General features: G+C 37.7%; 1 protein-coding gene and 1 long non-coding RNA gene across 2 annotated transcripts in view; one reads left to right on the forward strand and one right to left on the reverse strand.

Annotated features, from left to right (window-relative positions):
* The window catches only part of Tmtc2 (Transmembrane O-mannosyltransferase targeting cadherins 2), a 405,887-nt gene that overhangs the window by 211,734 nt on the left and 173,965 nt on the right, over nucleotides 1–20,188 (forward strand). The window lies entirely within an intron of this gene.
* On the reverse strand, nucleotides 3,235–6,391 carry LOC116431288 (uncharacterized). Its single transcript, XR_004235895.2, has 3 exons — nucleotides 6,059–6,391; nucleotides 5,543–5,753; nucleotides 3,235–5,285 (listed from the first exon to the last, which is right to left on the reverse strand). It is a non-coding gene; the product is annotated as an uncharacterized LOC116431288 (long non-coding RNA).

Here is a 20,188-nt window from a genome sequence, read left to right on the forward strand (position 1 = left end):
GATTCCGCCTAATGCAGCCACGGATAAACTACACTCTCGAGTTTCCAGCGTAACCGCTGGTTACAGCCAGAACACTGTATGTACCAGTTTTTGGCTGAACTACACGGAAATAGTAGCTGCATCGACTACCACCGCGATGGTTAATTCATACGTAGTACTAGAAACTGTACATAACATATCAGACAGTGTATATGATTATAAACTGGGTTACAAATAGTATGCTACGTAGAATCGACGCGTTTCAGCAAAGTTGGAATCTCAGTTCCTTCCGGTGTCATCAGATTTGTCTCTTTGAAGCATAGACAAGAACGTACGCAATTTAAACGTTGATTTTCTTTTACATACCTATGTAAAGTTCAAACCTTTGTGTAATGGCTTATTAGCTACTAAATATGTATTACGGAAGTAGATGGAGAGGGTTAAAAGAAATGTCTTACGTTTAAACTTTCTTTTACAGTTTTAAGTGCAATATATGGCAAGGGTTCCTTGCTTAATTTTATAAATATTAATACTCTTGATTACACACGAGGCAAAATGAAAACGTGCTTTACCTGTGTCAATGTTTCATATTTAATGATAAACGCATATCTACAATTTATTCATGAAAATAAAATCTTTGTGTGCTTTAAACCGTTTGCAGTATGTATGTTGAATTGAAAATTGTAGGTATACTTGTAAATTAAACATTTTCTATGGAAACAGTATTTCACAGGCAAAAATGTCATAAATAATCTATACACAACTATAGAAACTTTACAGTCCTTATCCTTTTAATTGAAAACTGTTTCCATATTTTTTGTACAAAATCCTGAACTAAATGTCTTATTAGCTACATTATAAAAAGATTTCTGAATGAGCATACAAGAAGTACTTTTATTTATTCTACTTACCTATATACTATGGAATATGGTTTAATCCATATGTCAACATTACAATTTTTACATTATGTTTTTTTTTCTTGCTGCTATTCAAACAAGTTAATAATTCCATGTACCGTATTATTAATTTAGTCTATCAAAATTAACACTTCAATAGATCTTCTACTAGCAACAGTAAATATAAGCGTTAACCAACAAATCAAACTTATATAAATCCATCTTATAACAATTTCTGTCATAGTTGTTACGCGAAAGAAATTTATCCAGCCCTCTTCCACTCCAACATAAGTACCGTGAAAGCAATTAATGAACTTCCAATATCTAAAAGCATTAACAAAACAACCAGAACGCTATTTTACCGTGAACTCCGATTGAAAGATTAAAGTACACAAACAGAACGGAAAATTAGAAGTATCATACCGATCGATCGTCCGATACACGATCGATGACACAGCATTTGGAGATAACGTAGAACTAAACCGATCCTATCTAAAGCATTTCAACTTCCCTGATAGCGCAAAAACAACGTTACAGGGCCAATGCCACAAGAGTAATCGTTTCCCCGGGCCATTCGAAACCGTTCAAACGCTACGCTGTTTGATCAGAATAACTCCTCGGAACGATATCAGCTCCGATGTGCCAATATTTAATTCGCATTAGGCGACGTGACTAGACGGAATCGAAAACGGACGGCTGGAATCGACGTTCCCGTACGAAGATTCCGGTAGTCCCCTGTAGAGGAGAGTTGCCGCGAGGGGTCGTTCGCGGGGGTCGCGTCAGGTCTAGAATTCGCAAGGCGATAGGCGAGGCTGCGAATTGAATGGGAAATTGATGGGCTTCGCCCTGTCGGCCTTGTACGCGCCGTATATCCGACGTACCCTACGCCGGATTCCGTTGTGTCCCGGTCGTGTATACAGGCTGTACCTGCGAACGCCCCGAACGCTCCATCCCCAACCCCTCCTGAATCTATCCCCGGCTTCACTCCCGACGCAACACACGACGCGTTCCTCCCCCGCATACAGAACGTCGTGGATGGATCCCGACCCTAGCAGCGGTGTGCGTGTACAGCTGCAGGTAGCCGACGGTAAACGTCGCCGGTCCGTTTGGACCGGTGTTTACCCATGCTGACCGCTTGAATATGTATCGTCCCGGCTGTGCTTTGATTGTACGCCTTCGCATTTGCATGCGGAAGTGTCTGGGACGCGGACCGACCGCTACAACTATACTCAAGACGCAACAGTCGGCACCGACGCGACGCGACGCGACGTGGCGCCTCCGTCTCCCCTAAACTGACTCACGCCGACTAGTTTCCTTTCAGCTTCGATGATTTTCGACCGTTGCTAATTGGCGAGAGGCTAAGATTGATTTAGAGATGAAAAGCACTTCCGCGTGGACCACGAACGGATGATTTGTGTTTTGGACTCATTTTATTGAATGTTTGAAATGTAGAATTCTTGACATCGTTGTATTCTGTTGGACTTGTGTTTATTGTGTAATGTTTATTGTACTAAGTATATTAGAACAATATTACAAATTAATAGAATTTCGGTAGATCTTAATACTAAAACTATCGGACGGGTCAAATTGACGTACTTCAAAATTCTTATTTTGCAAGTGTTTGAATTATGTATTGCTCTAATTTTTATAAAAAGCTGGAAGTAAGTCATTATGATTGCTCGGTAGTTTTAGTGTTAAGACAGTGTACTCTTCGCAGTTTAGAATATGCTAAGTGTTGGTATGAAGATGGTTCCCTGGAATTTTGGGATACTTTGGAATAGGGGGTTAGGTTGATTCATAGACGAGCAACTGGGTTCGGAGGTCTGAGTAGATAAAAGTTGAGGGGATGTTGGTGGGACTTTGGCTGTTTTCTGTAGGAATTCGCTCTATGACTAATACTTCACTTAGGATGATGCTAGGTATGGTAAGTCAATGTGTTGGCATACAACATTGTATCTACCGCTCCTGATCAAGCCAAGCATTAACTACCAATACGTTTTTCGTCATCATGTAGGATTGTATATTTTCACTTATAAAGCTTTGTAATATAAGGGAATCTCGTAATGTCTTTCTGGTTTCTTTTGGTTTAAACTAGCATAGGATGAGATTTTGGTGATTGGGGAAAGATAAGGCGGTTTGATGTGTATTTCAGAGTTTTTCTTTCGAAATATAAATTGTAATGAAGAATATCGTATTTTTTGATAGTTTGCTGTATTCATGCTTGCGGAGTGAAAATGATATTTAATGTTAGGGATTGAAAACTAAAATTAGGGATTGCATTGATGTTTTTAAAACCAGTTAATATTTATTGTTGAAAACCTATTAATATATACGTTAGTAATCGGAGTAATAAATATATCTATGGGAAATTTGTCAAATTATGTACAAGTGAGGAAACAAATATTAATTAAGTGGTGGAATTTTTAAATTCGCTATTCGAAATCAGAGAATTAATTTTTATTTAACATTTCCTTCCATTTCCATTAATTGTCAGGAAATTTCATAAAATAGATTCTACATATTTAATTTCAATATTCCGTAATACTAGGTCTCCCGACATCGGGAACTGCGAAATCACCGTAATCAATTAAGTTTGACGATTGTGTAACATAATAAATAGAACTTGAGGAGCTTGTATTACAAGCGATATGTTTCTCAGAGGTCGACTCTTCTTCACAACGCTAATCTTTTGAACACGAACTTGGTAGACATCATTTCGAAACAGCATTTCAAAAACAATGCACTTTCAAAAAATTAGAAAATCTAAGAACTGAGTAAAAACTTAAAGACAAAATTTAAAGAACTCGAAGTTAGGATTAACAGATTAAGAACGACGGACAATCAAGTATGCAAAAGACATAAGACGAAAATAATACATGCACCAAATTATTCCTTTCCTTTGTACAAATCACTAAACCGCAGTATTATTTACACTCCGTGTTCAGCATCCAGGCAACGGGAAGTCCGGAATTCAAATTGAAATCGACAGCCACGAAGCTACAGTACTAACTTATCGCGGCAAGCGGGTAGACTCTATAGACTTTGCGGCCGAATAAGATTCTCCTCAGCGACGCATTACCTCAACACGTCCCATCGATCATCTTTTCAAAGACGACGCCGTGAATCTGTTCGCCCGAACACCGTCGGGCTTCCCCTCCCCAGACAAATATGCAAATCCTGACTTATCTCGCGTTGCAACCTCCGTTAGTTCTCGAACAAAAGTATCGTCATTTCGGGAAAAGCGTTCTAGCGCGACGGTAAGCCTCTCTCCACCTAGCCGACTTTATCTCCTTTACGCGACAAACGTACCCGTGGCCCTGCGCTCGAACTAAAACCAGCCCGTGTCGGTGGTTAGTATATAAGAGCATTATCTCAGGTTTACGTCTGTGTTATCAGATATCACGTCGTTGTGAGAACCGGGTAACCCGAGCGTAAGCCAGCGGGCGCTTCGTGCGCGTACTCTTGCCTCTCGGGGTGCACAAGACCCCGCGGTTTCCGGATGATGCTTGTTCATCATCCGCCCGTCTACTGACATCCATTCAACGGACGGTTACCCTATCCCTAGATCCATTTTCAAATATTAGAAGCTCGACGACCACTCGGACAACTTAATTGCCGTATCTGATCCCCGGAAGCAATCTTAGAAAGTGGTTTCCATCGGCGGGACTAGCCCGTTTCACCTAAATTCCCTCGAATTCTGGTGTCCCGTTGGTTACATGATTTTCATACATCAGTTCTGGTAGAAGGGGGAAGTCCGTCATTGTGCCGGATAGGTTGACAGTCTAATTCAATCAACGAGGGAATTCGTTCCGGTGGAACGATAGACCAATCTCGGTTCCTTGCCGAAACGAGCGCCGTAAATTCTAATTTCCCGCGGAATAAAGCGTTCAATCCGACCGGAGGCCATGTCTTCTGTTACGTACATGGCACCGCCACGCACATAATTTTCGCCGCGCGTTTGCGTTTCCGGGATCGTGGGCGCGATTGTGTCCCGCGGGCAGGTGCGACCCATCCATCCGTCAGGCTGCCTCGACGCGCGCTGAGAAATCGTAGATTAATGCACGTCAAAGTTGACTGCCTGCACCCTGGCTATTATCGAGCACCAGTCGCGCGTTATGCTTCGCGATACTGGAGATTTTTTGAAACACGGACTATCTGAGTCCATTGTGAAAGAAAGCTTTCGAATTAACCGCTTCAAGAATACTGACATACATATATGTATACATTCGACTGACAAGGAAAGGTATCGCACCCGGAAATTTAAAAAGTTATGTACCTTTGTGTGCAACTTAGAGTAAGTCAAGCCTTATACACTGCAATTTTTTTCATGCCGAATTTCACTTTGAAGGGGTAAAACCGCCACTTGAAAAAAATGCAAATGTTTCTTTCCCGTGGACTATCTTGAGAACGCTAAAAGAATAATGAAAGTTTCAACAAAGAATACATTGTTTTTTTCACATCAATAAAATTGAAAAATAAAATTTGACTTTGAAAATGATTCATTTGAAAAGTTTATTTTACAATTTTATAGACGTGAAAGAACAATGTATTCCTTGTTTAAATGATGAATTTCTTGCGCCAATTGTTTAAGATTTAATAGTTGCTACTAATAGATATAGAGTATTAAAAGAAATGGGGTCAATACTTCTAAGTTACATAATACATACGCATAAAGTAGAAGGAGACAGTTCTACGAAACATAGCTCGATAAATCAACAGTTTCCAAATTAAAACAATTTTTCGTTCCGGTTAAAGCATTTGATTTTCTCGGTTTGAAATTACATTATTATTCCTTTGCATATATTTTTCCTCTATTCGACAAGTACTACCAACGTTGGAAATCCTGAATCTTCTTTTTAGCTTCTTGTTTAACTCCTCCTATAATATCAAATCAGACTCGTGATGAAAATTTTCAATCGAACGCGATTAATCTAAATGTTATTTATTTATACAAATGAAATGTTAATTGTCCATTATCGATCTTTAACCTTTAGAGTAAACGTAGACACAACATTAGTATCAAATTCTTTTCTTTTTCTACTAAATTATTAACGGTAAGGTAATTTAGTACAATATAAACATCAAATGCTTTCTTTTTTCTACTAAATTATTAACGATGAGGTCATTTTATCAAACATTGTTGTGAAAAAAATCACAAAACAAGGGGTTAAAACAATCCTTACCGTAGATGGTTTGGTTGTGGAATCCTCAAATGACTTTAGGTGACGCCAACGCATCCGTGAACGATAAACCAACAGTAAACTTATCGAATTCCTTCCTCGGGTTACAACGGTATCGGCTCGCTAACCGCGCGTTGCTCGACATTGGCCTGTAAGCCGCGCGAAGCTTGAAACGGACACGTAACTTCTTTAACGGCGGAACGTACGCAAAACTCTGATGCAGCACAGTGCAACGTGGTTCAGTTCGAATGAAACTTTGTTCGCCACTTGTTGCGCGTATCGCGCCGTTTCTGACCGTGTTGCGCAACGAAGTTACATTATGGGACTTTGTTGCAAGTGCACATGCAGCTCGAACTGCGGAACACGCTGCGCCATTAACGACGAGGGGAGACTAATCGCTTGTAACGCGAGTCGCGGAACTGGCTTTCCGAAGGTTTTCGTTCGATTTATTCGGAGACGTACCTTGGTGAGAGTAACGATTACTGTTCCTTTCTGCGACGGAATTTTCAGATTTTCGTTATTATTATAGATTTCTCCAACCCAATCGCATCATATAGCGAGCTGCAGGCATATCAAGTTATTTACCATATAAATCATATAATCATGTATAAATCACACAAACAAATATAATTTATATAATCATATATAAGTCATATAAATTATATAAATCATATAACCATATATAAATCATATATAGTCGTATATAAATTATACAAACATACATAAATTATGTAATCATATATAAATCATATAATCGGATAAACATGTTTAGTGGTTGATCTTACATGATTGTTTAAACATTTTATGAAGCTGCCCTACTACTAGGGTATTTAGATTAGATTCCATTGACACTTGCAAGGGTATTTAGACATGATGCGAATATTGTAGAGCTTGCTATGTAGAGATATTTAACACAAATATTATACCATCATTAGTAAAATTACATACAATTAAAGCTACTAAGAATGACAATCTCGATAGGTGCACGGAGGAGCGGGAAAATATAAACCGATACAATAGCGCGGTTTGTCAGACCGCACATCCATACGTTTCGACGTCATAATATGACTTTTAAATACAGATTCTAATAATTTCGTACACGACTGCACTACAGGAAAAATTATTTTCTATCGTAATTTTATTTTTCTAATTACACCCTCAAGAAATTGAATTTACATTAATTTTTCCTGACAAATATTGTAAAACGCACTATACTTTAGATATTTTTATAATAATAACTATTGATGATAACGTATGTGTTGAATTAACCGATTGTCAAATCAGTGCTCATTAAATTACTCATGCAGTCAGAACTGTTCCCTTAATTAATTTCCTTTTTAACTTTCATGTAATCTCATAGATTCAGCGAACTTCTGTATCAATGAAAAGATTAATTTTCAAATTCATTAAAGTTTTGTACTTTGTCGAAATTTTTTATGCCAATTCATTTTAAAAGAACACTAAATCGATACCGGTACCACACCAAATCAATGTTCATTTAATATTTCACGAAATTCTCGATATCCACTTGAAATCTAATAAAATTATCAAATGTGTTTTACCTACAGTCCCGTATTCTTCTTATGTAAATTGTTTGTCTGTTACCTAGTTGTAGTAAATTGTCTAATTATAAAATTATCAATTCTCGTATTCATGTGGTAAAAAATGATAACCAAGTGAATCAATTTAATAATTGAATCCATTGACAATAAGAATGTATTATTGTTAACGAAGAATGAGATCATTAATTATAACCTTATTGAAAATGAAATTAATTCCACATGCAATATTCAATTTGATATTGCTTTTATTTAATTAATATAATGTAGGTAATTCTTCGTATTAAGGTGTCATATTCTGCCCAAATATGAAGTGAGTATCTACACTGTCTACAGTATATTGGAAGCAGTCAAATGAGTATTGATATTTTCGTAAAGTGTCAAATGGGTATTGGTATTATGTGGTAATACATATATATGATACTAATGCATATTTGCTGTTGTATCACACTTAATTTGTGAGCTGACATCGACAGCATGGATTTACTATTACTCTGATCATTGTTCATTATTATATCACTGCGTTTCCCCTTGTTACTGACATTTCAGAAATAAATTCAGTTTCTAATTAACCATTAATAAAAATTTGCGTTTAATAACCAAATAGCGCCATCGACAAATTTTAATTATTCGAAAGATATAAAACCCACACTGAAGCAACTTTTCAGTCTATTATACAATAGACCAGAGACCAGTAAACCAGAGCAAACTAGTAAGTTAGTAACTAGAAAGCTAATACCTATTAGCAAAGATGTGTACTTATATCATCTAGGACTTGCTCCTAATACAAGTTACCAACAACCTCTCAAGTTACAACGTACAATTTACCTACCTATTAATTTGCAAGTATCTTTGTAGTCAAATTCACTGCACACAACAGTTTCCAACATCTTTGTACAGACAGTTAGAATAGCTACACGTTAATATACATTCATCCACAAAATGGCTACTTCCTCATACAATAATTATTATTTTCAAGAATTTCTAAAAACGTAATCTGGTTCTCTATTTTTTCATGGATATTAAATATTAATAACTTAATATATTTCTCACTGACTCATCTCAACGCAGTTAGTCGATATAATCAATGTTATTAATGCATCTTATGTTCACTCATACAGTCTTACAAGACTATGAATTAGAGATGTTAAATAGCTACAAATACTGCGCTATAGACTTATCTATAAAATATATATAGTGTGGTGGTGGTTTACTATTAGATGATATTGAAAATGTGGATCTTCAGTAAAAAGAGAATTAGGAAAACAATATATATTTAATAAGATACAGAAAACAATACGGACAACACGTAAAAAATACAACACACGACTCTCGCACCAAAAATGTTCTTCTCCGCTGTCGCTCACCAAAATGTCCATGCACGCATTTCCACTCGCTTTTAACACACACCCCCATTCGCTCTGTCTTTCTCACCCTTGCACCCTTCTCACTCGCATCTTTCGTCCATAGTCCAAATTCACGCAGTCACGTACACTCTTTTCTCACGGTTCAGTCGCTCAGTTCCAGACACTCTTCCTCGCATTCTTTCAGCCACTCGAAATTGTCTAAACGCAGTCACACTATTTCCCAAACATCCCGGCGCCGGTCCGTCGCAATACGACCTGGTCGCCCTTACGCACGCACAACAAACCATTCATCCTACAATAAATATTCTAGATACTACATATAATTTGTGAAAAATCGATGTACAGAAATTTCAGAATAATGTAACGAAATTTTTATTGGACTGACATGCGATCGTAGCGAAAATAAATAATTAACTAGTGGTTAACATTTAAACCATAGGTCTGTGATTTAATGTTTCTATTAGAGAAATAATAATAATCAATAAAAGTAAATTTAATAATGGTATATTAAATTAATATTTAATATATGGTAATACCGAAAATTGTGAAGTTTAATAATGAATTTAATAATAACGCTAATGAATTAAATAACATCAATGTAATGACGCAATATTTTATAACAGGTATTTTATGGAGATTATGATGTAAAATTGTAAAACGTAATGGCTAACAAAAAAGTTTGATGTATGATCTAATAGTCCATCGACTCTAAAGTGCATCTGTCTAGCGAAATTATTCATTAATGACTTCGAAAAATTTTATGTCATAAGAAATTTTGACAGAATATCAACTGTAGATTTTGATATATTTTTACATCTTCAACAAACGTTTTGTATTTATGACGTTCATCAAATTACCAATGATGATTGTCAAAATTAGAAACAAAGAATTTGTTTTATCAAATATTTCGGTTACCGCAGTTAGAACCACAAAACAGTCTATACAAATAATGAATTAATTCAAGTAAACAGTTCTCAGAAAAATTAAACATTTTTAATACAGTTTTATATAGCATTATGAATAATTCTGGAAATTGTAGTTAGAATTCTTTATCTGGAATAATCAATAACATCGACTTTTCCATCTCAACTTTTCAGGCTCTTAATAACTTTTCCATGCGAATAATTGCCGATAAGAAGGTACACATTAAAATTTTTCTTGGAATTCCATACGATACAAAAACTACGCCAATGGATAATATTTCCCGTATAAACATTATTTACATACCCAACTATTCACCTTCAACATCTTTTTCCAACAAATTTGTCGATTAAACATTGCTACCAAATGGAAAACAATTCTTGAATACCACTCTTGAAAACATGTAAACGGTAAACTGAAAAAGCCCCTCTTATGTATTGTTTTCAAAGTTAAATGTTTCATGTAGAGAGCAAACACAGAAAGGGATGAAATTTATTTTCTCCGATTAAAAAACAAACAGAGCACTTGCAACACGCAGACATCGCATTTGTTACAAATATTAAAGTTTAACCGCGTCAGTTATGTGCACGTACATCTACGCTACTTGTCACGTCTCATCCTCATAGTTTCAACTACAGCTTCGTGGCACGAATTTATTGTGAACAGGGTCCGATCAAATATACCGACAGCTTCATCAAATCAGTCGTTTTGCAATGTGCGTTGAATTAAACGATTTTTCGGGACTGCCTCGTCGCATTTAAATAACAATATACATTCCGTCCTCATTAATCGTTAATAGGCCTTCTCGTTCGTCACCGGACTCACTCGATATATACAGGCACTGTAACAGTCGAGCAAGCGTGTACCTGCGTTTGACGGATATGGTTATCTTTCAATTTGTATGAATACCAGCGATTAAAGCGAGCCAGGTTTACCTCAATCGGAATAATTGGAGCCAGCCGGGTGAAATATTTGCGTATCGATAGACGGGCCCGACGGTGTCGCTTTCAAAGAGATTTCCGTGTAATTCGCGTTAATGCTGTTACACCGTGATTTGCGTTCCGCGCGACCCGATACACCGATCAAATCAACGTGCTTCGATGACGAAGAAAGCCACAGTGGTTCTCGACCCGTCGGCCTGGGCGATTGTGTCGGCTCACCGCGGGTTCTCGTCGATTTTTCACTCCAGCCTTGGAGCTCCAGAAAAACGGAGGTCAGATGGAGATACAGTAGAACTGTACTCTGTTTATACTAACATACTGAGGGATACAACAGTTTATACAATTAATTCGAAATTTTACGATCTCAAAGGATATAGCCGAATAAGTACGGTAAAAGTTCCACCAAACCAAATTTACTGGGGTACATATCATTCGATAGACCATTTAAAATGATCTTGGTCATTTGAAAACTTCAATGAAAATTCAGCATTTTGAAACTCGAGTTTGCAACAGAAAATTCCGAAAAAATTAGCTAATATGCGGACCAACGGATAGAAGGTTTCTGATTTTTTCACAATTTTCGATAAAGCAGAGATAAATGAATTAAACTTAAACTGCAAATTGCATTTCACCTCATAACTACCCTACTAGTGGGCATAGCGACTTAATATTTTGAACAGGTTTTTTTTGAAAGGTCTATCGAATAGTATATGTTTTGATTAATTTAGTTTGGGGACACTTTTACTATGCTTATTCGGCTATACGTTTTACCTGAGTAATGACCCAAAATTCACCAGCAGGCGAATTCACAAATTCTTAGTACCTAAGACAACAAAGTAAACGTAGTTAGATTAATCGTAGTTTCAAGTCAAATTCGAGTCTGCCTTGACCTTAGTCTGGTTCTATAGCTCAATTGCAGCGTAACCCCGATCCACAGTTGAACTTTAGTCTAATCTAGAACGCAAACTAAAGTCGACTCTTATACAACCGACATAATTGAATCTAGTTCAACACGTTGGCAATCAGCGTTTGTTTTAGTAGCAGTTTTCATGGTTACAATATTTTATAAAATGCAATGAATCTTCTTGACAAAGTGTAAATAAAATTTAAAGAAAACTTCGGTTTCCTACACTTCACACCATGCGTTATAAGTTTAAATACAAACACACGTGAAAGTAATTTAATTTTCTTTACGCAGGATACAAAATGTTGAGTATCACGAGCATGTAACGCTGGTCGTGAACATGTTAAACAAACAAACTGAAACCAGCAAGTATTACAATTATCATTGATCATCCTGAGTCTACCGAAGCATTGTCAATCTGATCAATCGCGAACAGAACATGCTCCAAAGCAGTACGAATTACACGTTGATACAAAAGGAGGTGTTTGAAAGGAATGCGTGTCTAATTGGTTACAGTAGAATGAGGTACGACTCTTTTCACACGTATTTACAGCACTAAGGCGCTGCTATTCGTTAATACGGTTGCACGATAATCAATCAATACCACAAACAAAAGAAACAGCAAAAAGCTCCTTCTGCTTCTATACCCATCCAGATACATTAACTTTCCATTAACGCATAGTATGTGCATTGGATTATGCTTGGTTAACTGAACTTTTGGTGTTTTATTCATTTGCTGTTATCTGACTCAAGGACGTTTCAACAAACATTAATTGATGTTGTAACGACATTACTAAAAATGGAGATTCCTCTAAAGGATTAGGCAACAGAGGCAGCGAGGATGTTAAATGGTAAGAGGACTACATATGAAACGGCAGGGCAATGATCCCAGGATCTCCGAGGAACAACGTTCACTGGGGACTATGCATGCAAAATTTTCGACAAGCAGAATCGGACTATCGCCTAAAACAAGTTGCGACTAACTCGAAACGGCTGTAGAATTGTCTTGTAATCCAAGAGTCTACAGTATCAAGCACGTGTTTAATCTATAATGTCCGCTAGGCGGTACTCGTAGAATTATTTATCGCTATAACTGTAGGGTATGAATGGTTGATTGTGCGTGCGGGTGATCGGTGTTAACTTGCGACTGGGTGGCGCCAGTATATTTAAGAATTAGGGCGACTCTATTTAGGGAAATCTTGAGTGACTGAAGAAGTGTAAAGGAATAGTGTATGGAACTGACAAGGGAACCTTTTCAACCAGCACACGCCGATTGTGATGAAACTTATGTGAGGTCATAGTTCTCAAGAAAATATTTGACACGTATTTTTCTGATCGGTCAACATTCACTTTGAAGGGATGAATATACCTCACAAAATTCAGGATTGATAGTATTTTATTATACTGATTATTAAAAATACGAAAGTATTTTTTACATTTCTGAAACTGGGAGAGGGGCGCAGAAAAAATTGAGGCGAACAATTTAAGAAGAAAATTTCTTTCCAATACCTTCTAGTTTCAAGGATATTGTAAAAAATATACATTCAACCCTCAACTTTGAGAGATGTTTTCGGCTCTTCAAAGTGGATGTTGGCCGATAAGAAAAAATACGTGTAAAATATTTTCTGGAAAACTATGTCTCACGTAAGTTTCATCACAATCGGCCTTTGCTGGTTGAAAAGATTCCCTTGTGAGCGACAGGACAGCGAAAATGCAGCGATTTCCACAATGTCTAAATGACTACGTGAGTTTCGATTACAGTTGCAAAGGTTAAAGTGCAAATAAGAAAAATGCGGGAGAAAAGAAAGAAAGAACGAATGGAAATGATATATAAAAAGGAAGGAGTTCAGAAGAGTCTAGTAAAAACTTCAGTGTTGGCTTCGTAGTGGCAGTAGTTGAAAGTCTCGCATGCTCGGCTACAGATCTTTTAAAGATTCCGACATGCGAGCAGTGTCTGAACTGGTCTGGCACTAGCCTGGATAGCTAGTAGTGCTTTCGAAAGGAACTCAGCGCTATGTTAATAGACTGTCGAGTCTACTTCCACAGAATTTGTCATCCCCAAGAAGTTACATTGGTAAGGATTCGACTTCAGCTGATTGGGCCTAATCCCAATCCCACACTCATGGGGGCCTTCTAATATGAACTTTAATGATGGGTACTTGAAAGTAAAATTAGACAGCTTCCGTCAGGCACTAAGTGAGATTTGACTATAGAGTATCGAAAATCCTACAATATTAATTTGGTACCCGAATTCTTATACTATCCAAAAGGTATAAATTCCTATTTATATAGTATTCAATTGCAACGACAAACCACAGACTCTCGATTTTTCTCTCTATTCTTGAAACTCCTAGTAGAAGTCGGACAGAGTAACTCTGAAACGAATGTTCGGGGCTCCCTTGAGTCGGTGATCCCCGCCGGTGAAAGTGATTTCCGGGATCACCATCGATTCGTCTTCCCGTGGCTATTTCGAGGTAAATATTTCATTGGTGTATATCTTTCGACCAAGTTCCACGAGTTTCCTCGTTATGCGGCTTTTTCACGAGGCATTAACGATTGTTCACCGCTCGGGCTTGCCATTGTGCTGGCGCACATTCAGGCCGCGGTCTTGTTTATCGTTCCGCAGAATCGCGACGAAAACCTTACGTTAATTCAAAAGTTGCCGCGAAGACCGGCCGCTGGATCCGAATAGCCCAGGACCGGACAATCGCGAGGCCCGTGAAAGGTGGGAACTTTCGCGTCGGGCATAGTTTGATGCGTTTCACGCCACCGCGACGAAACCGTCGCCGTCCGCATAGAATCTTTAGAATGGGACACGACAGGACGTCTCGCGCCGAGTTCCACCTGGCAACGGAAATGCCACGGCCGATGCTGAAACTTCGAGCGACATTTCGTCTACGACGTTGTATGGATACTACGAATACTGGCGAGTTACGGACAAACGCAGACTGAACACAATGTAGCACACGGTTGAGGCATCCGTTCGCACCTTGCGCGATAATTCCGCACGGAGTGCGGAAGATACCGTGGTTTCTTGAAATATTGGTGTAGTCCTTCTCGAGGCTACACGATAGTTTAGTAGAGAGTTGTTTTTAACTGCGAGACCACCCCGATGGCTAAAAAAATCAAATTTTCTTTTAACTTTTTTTGAAATATTAAATATATAGAATATTTCAGTAAACGGATTTTTCGAATTCAGACATTTGAGGAAGTTATCGTAATGTATACGAACGAGTGACAATTAGAGAACGCTGCAGCAAAATGGGGTGAGGATTGAATGGTTACCCTACGAGAAGGCAAAAAAAACGACTACGAACAGTTTTTCCAAGTTAGAAGAACTTGTTACAGCTGTTTTCTCTGTACAGATACCACCGTATTCGAAAACTGCATAGAAAATTAATCGATGAATAGAATCCATAAAAAATGAATCTATGAATTCACGATTCGTTATAAAAATATAAATTAAAATAATTCATGATTTTATTTTAAAAATTGATAAAAAGGTCTGTATATCTTTTTACACAGAATTTCAATATTGTCATTAAAATCTTCCTACGGGGACGAATTGGACAATTCCGCGACAAAAAGCATAAACTCAATAGGAATTAAATCCATACATAAACCGGCTTTAACGAACAAAACTAAAAAATCAATAAGTTTCGTTCAAAACAATGTGGTATTAACGACGGGAATGGAGTTCTGGGTGATTCCATTCAAAATCGTATTGAAAGTTGGAATATGTTATTTTCGAAAATCGTTTTCAATGCTAGCTTTAATGCTCCAAAAATAGGCGACAAAATAGCTAATGTCCACATTGCAGTATTCAGTGATGCATACAAAATTCCTGCAAATGTATTGAACACTATGAATAATAATCGGTTCCAAAGCGTATATAATATGTGCAAACCTGGATGCTACTTATGTTGCAGAGACCAACATTCAAGTAAACCTCATAGGAAACCAAAATTACTAAATAGTAGTTAAAATTAACTATTGGAAAAGATACTCCGCTAACAGGAGACATAATTTATTATATCTGTAAAAGCTGATTCAGAGTCAGTTTATAAAGATTATTTGTGAAATGTCCGTAAACCTTGTGTTAAACACGCTTTTCGTGAAACTACTTTTCTGCTCGTGAATTTTTCACATTTATTAACTTGAACCTTTGATTCGTTTAATTCTACATTTTTATAAACAAGAAAGGGAAAGGATTGTTTTCAAAAATGAAAAGAAACATTGCTTTTAATATGTTACCATTCCATGATATTCACTCGTTTTCTGGCAGTTTGTGCGATTGTATAAAATTAAAGGTACTTTGCAAATGCACTTAAAACTTTTAAATGAAAAATTTCATTCGATACAAACTCGCTATTTCAGCGATTTATAACATTTGATTAATTTAATGAAAGGAGAAACTTTTGCAAGCTGTTCCGCTTTATAAGAATTCGGAAAAACGTATTTATTTCCCGTGGTTTTAAACGGTTATATCCTCTTAAAAGAGAAGATATTTCACACTGGAGTTTATAAATATTTGAAGAAAATAACATGACGTATTCAACAACGAATATATGTAAAATTAAGTTGAAACAAAGAAATAAAATTTGTTTGTGTAAGAATTCATTTTATGCATGTTCGAAATTACGTGTATTATCGGATGGGAATTGGTTAATGCATTTATTCATTATGTCTTTAATGAATCGTTTGCATTTGCATGCATGATAAATGCATTTTCAAAGTTAATTATTTCTGAGTTGAACGACGAAAACGAAAAAGCATAATTGAATATTTTCTATTATTTTTCCACGTAAAAATAAATTTCTGCGTGATTGCATCAAGCGTCTTAAAGCACTCAGTCTATCTGCACCATTCATACGTTTTATAACATCGTAAAGTGAAGGATTAGATCTGGTAATTGTTAAGAATGGGCAAATCTAAATATAGTCACGCTTGCTGTTGTCAAAGTTCCAGAAAAGTTTTATCTTTATTCAGCACGTACACTATACATACATGCATGTGGTCCATAAATATTACTACACCCCTTACATGCGGAATACTAGTTTTATAAAAAAAACTTCATACGTTATACCACATTTTGGAGCACACGTAAAAATTGATATCCAGAAATCTTTATAATCTTTAATTAACTTTCCATTAAAACATCGAATAACTCAAGAATTTCATTTGAATTCTACCTCGCATTCGGTAACTATCCAAATACTTATGAGCAGAAGCTCAAGTCGCTTTTAATTCCGGCTTCCCTCTTCACGGGAATCTGTCGTCGAGCAGTTTAGACGAACGAAAGGTTCGTCGGAGCGGTACGGCCGGCGCGCAGAAGAGGCTCCACGGGCCAGGTATTAAAGTAAACTTGCGAAGTCAGATGAACTTTCCCCTGTTCCCGAGGATCGTCGCGTAACTCACGCTCGCGTGATAGTTTGATATGTTAATCCATTAAGTTGGAGAATTTATCGAGTTGAAACTTGGTTTAATCTGGGACCAATGTAGACGCAAGCAGCCGAGCCGCACTTCTAGCCGGCACTGTAATGTACACTGAAAGACGACTACGAAGCTGGAATGGTAAAGCGAACGAAAGTCAGAGGATAGCTGAGTCCTCGACGGAAGCCGGAGGACCGATGCACTACCGGAGATCTTAAAAGCGGCAAAACACGAGGTCGCGTCCGAGTTACTTTCCCTCGTAAGATAAAGTACCTCCGGGATTCAATCGGCGATCGACGAAACTGCTATGGCGGTTAAAAACATAGGAAGGTCTAGATCTTGGTCATGTGTACACGAGTTACTAAGATAATGTATTAAGGTATAATTGAAAAATACGTTAACGTTAATGCTTTTTGATTGAAATTGAAGGCAATTGTCATTTATTGCCTTGAAAATTAACGTTACTGAATTCATAGCAACATAGTTGAGCGGTTTTGAAATAGGATGTATAAGATTTCATAAACCACCGATAAAAATTGTTGGCACACTAAAATTCAGAAATAACTGAATGGGTACAACGTTTCCATCACGTTTCATACTTTTATTGCAACTCTGTCATAAACAATTCCTGTACTGTCAGTTACATGACACTTCGGTTTCACTTTCAGTTACAGAACAGACTGACAAAATTAATACAAAAATTTTGCGGAATATCCTCTATAAACTTCATACTGATTAGAAAAGTTAGTACGTTTCTCATTGAATACCGATTTAGAAAATCTCCACCATACCAGAATTTCTTGAATACAAAAAAAATACACGAGCGGAGACAAAAAGGAACTGCAAACTCCAGCAACCTGTTTCCCAGGCATGCGCAGTGGACGCCTCAGCCGAAACTATACGACCAGCAATAATCATCTAAAGGAACACATGGTTGCGCGAGACAGTGGCTTAAGCAGGGAATCCATGAATCTCCGATGACTTGGAATGAATTTCATCGAGGCTATTCGAGGCTGAAATAGCTGGCCATTGAATAATTTCCCCGAATGTCTTTGACGATACACCGTTCGCGGAAGAGAGGACCACGGGAGACTTTAAACGCGGAGGAGATGCAAACGACGGAGGCAACAGTAGGAGACTGGAGTCATAAAGTTTCACGGAACAGAAAGACGCAACAGAGCGGCGGGAGGAAGAAGGGTAAAGGGATAGGTACGTTTATTGGAAGCCGGAGCTGGCGCAGTCCCTCAGGATCGAATACCGGTGAATAATACAGCCCGATACCTATTCCCTGTTCCCCGTCGCGCTGATAGCATCTGATTCCGTGGCGGGAAAAAAGCCGGGACGAGGATACATAAATATAAATCCAGAAAATGAAGAGCGGAGGGAGAGACGCACAACGTCACGCCGCGTCGCAGTGAGAGGAGTTGAAGATAAAGGAAGTTCGGAGTACACGGATCCGGGCAACGAAACTTTTCGAGAGCTTCCCGATGGCACCCACGGGAATCGAACCACGCACACGATGCTTCGCTCCCTCGACGTCGCATGGGATCCTCATAATATTTCTTGGAATCCTTCAAAATTCCGTGGCCAGACATTTTCCTCGTGGTGCTCAGTTTTTTTCCTCACGCGGACAAGTTCCACGCGCGCCGGGATTTATGAAGAGAGCTTCGTGCGGGAATCGCTTGCCTCTGTCGCCATTCGTCAACGGGAAATCCCTCGTTCGCGGTTTACAATTACGAGAGACGAATCGATACGATCCGGGCTCGCGTCCCGGGAAAATAATTGCCGTTTTATCGTGCGGCCGAGCGCTCGAAATCGACCGTCGTTTCGCGCTCCTCGATGGAGTTCCGTTTGGCGGATTCCTTCTCGCTGAAGCCGCTCGAAAAAAAACCTACCGCCTGCGTTAAGATGATATCTGCGCGACATCGACGGAAAAATTGATCACTCCTCGTTCGATAGGCAATCTGGCCGGGAGCGATTGGTGCCGTTAATACCTTTCTCGATGCTCGTCAACCTGACGGGCAGACATCGTCGATATTACTGCGCCGGACGTCAGTAACAATTTATCCAATGAACACATCCTGTTATCTCGTCCGACTCTTCCACCAGTGTCAACCGAGTAATAACTCCGTTTAATAATGTATTACTCGTGCGCTCGTGTTTCTTTCATTACCTCGTTGTGCATGTGTTTTTTTCGTGGTACCGTGTTGCACCTGATTACTTGGACTGAATTGAAATAGGTGATGAATCGAGATTGTTTCAGTGGAATTTCATTGTGGGTGTGCGCATGAATATTTAAAGTCGTTAATTCAGTTTTCTGATACTGAAGTTAATTATATAATTACTAGTTATATTAGTAACGTACGCTTTATTACGTTTCCAATTTTTTATGGAATATGGATACATTTTATTACGTAAATTGATACTAAATTTTGTCATGTGCGTTTAGTGGTCAAATTAATTATACAGGTAATATTATGCTGCATACTCATGACAGAAATAATCTTCTGCTCCTCTTGTTAAGTTAATTAAAACAATATTAATTAATTTTTTTGTTGTTACTAAGAAAATATTGTTCAAAGGGTTTTATAAAATACATCATGGATTTAATTTTGATTCAGTGTAGCATTTTCACTCCTCTTCAGATGATATCGAAGTAGTTAAACAAAATTGAATCCTGTAAATTGAGATAATCATCTCTCATGTAAGATATTACTTTTTCTTCTTCCCTTTCTACAAAATCGCGAGGTTTTAAAGTATCTTTTAACTTATCATGCTGTTGTTGTATATATATAAATTTATGATCACAGTTAATATAGAATAACATTTTTACTTTACTGAATTCTTCTCTCTATCTTTTGGACAAAATTCAAATTTAGATTTCTCAATCAGAAGTACCTTATTCCAACCTTTATGTGATGATATTTCATATATTTGAAGACTCACTGTGTTTGTTTAATTTCATCACATCGACTCAGCCAAATATATCATATCATTTAATCTTGAAT

Source organism: Nomia melanderi, chromosome 9 (genome assembly GCF_051020985.1).
Source record: "Nomia melanderi isolate GNS246 chromosome 9, iyNomMela1, whole genome shotgun sequence".
Classification (NCBI taxonomy): Eukaryota; Metazoa; Arthropoda; class Insecta; order Hymenoptera; family Halictidae; genus Nomia; species Nomia melanderi.